At 43.7% G+C, this 1,087-nt stretch overlaps 1 gene segment (V, D, J or C); it reads left to right on the forward strand.

The window, feature by feature from the left end:
• Positions 1-1,087, forward strand: part of LOC104982073 — an 8,892-nt gene that overhangs the window by 6,938 nt on the left and 867 nt on the right.

The following is a 1,087-nucleotide window of genomic DNA, read 5'->3' on the forward strand; positions in this document are numbered from 1 at the left end:
TGCTGCTGCTGCTAAGTCGCTTCAGTCATGTCCGACTCTGTGCGACCCCATAAACGGCAGCCCATCAGGGTCCCCCATCCCTGGGATTCTCCAGGCAAGAACACTGGAGTGGGTTGCCATTTCCTTCTCCAATGCATGAAAGTGAAAAGAAAAAGTGAAGTCGCTCAGTCGTGTCCGACTCTTAGCGACCCCATGGACTGCAGCCTAGGTTCCTCCATCCATGGGATTTTCCAGGCAAGATTACTGGCCAGATGTGAAAATGATTGACTTCAAATGGCAAATATTGGGTTGGCCAAAAAGTATATTCATGTTTTCTTGTAACATCTTACATGCTATGATTTTGGCTGGCAAGTAATAGGCTACCTTGGAAAGGAAGCTCAGAATTATTGCACAAAGGGTTGTTTTCTTTTTCCCTTCTTCTTCTGCTAAGTGAAATAGTTTCTACTGCTCTGTCCTTTCTTGTAGTATAGTATAGAAATATTCTGAGAATGGGAGCAAGACCCAAAACTGGGGAAAAAACTAAGCAAATACTGCTTAGTATACTCACTTCAACAACAACTCAATCTCTCAATATAACACCCTAATGAACTGATTTTCCCTGAACAGTAAGAACATGATAGACCATGGAACCTTATGAAAATACATAAAATCTACCATTTAAACTGCCAAATATACCTCAAAAAATATTAAGCTCTATCTTGTGGAGAGACTCCTTTGCAATTTGAGAGTCTGGCTCCCCAGTCCTCAGCGTTCCGTGCGTTGCCTGTAGCTGACTGAGAGCCCACGCTGGGGCAGTGCTGTGCGAGGCGATTTTCAGGTGTGTTCTCACTCAGCTCCTATCCTAACCCTTCAAGTTGGGTCCACACTACTTTAGGGAGGCAGTGTAACAGTGCTTGAGATGGAAGACTTGGATTATGTTTCCAGACCTACCACTCATTAGTTGAGTGATCTTGGGAGTATCACTTAATTATTTTTATGCATCAGTTTCTTCATATCTGCAAGGTGGATATTGATAGACTCTACCATGCAGGGTTCTTAGGAGAAGTGAATGAGATGATGAATGCCACTGTGAGCCCAGTGCCCAGCA

This window comes from Bison bison, unplaced genomic scaffold (genome assembly GCF_000754665.1).
Source record: "Bison bison bison isolate TAMUID 2011002044 unplaced genomic scaffold, Bison_UMD1.0 scf7180017864526, whole genome shotgun sequence".
NCBI classification, from domain to species: domain Eukaryota; kingdom Metazoa; phylum Chordata; class Mammalia; order Artiodactyla; family Bovidae; genus Bison; species Bison bison.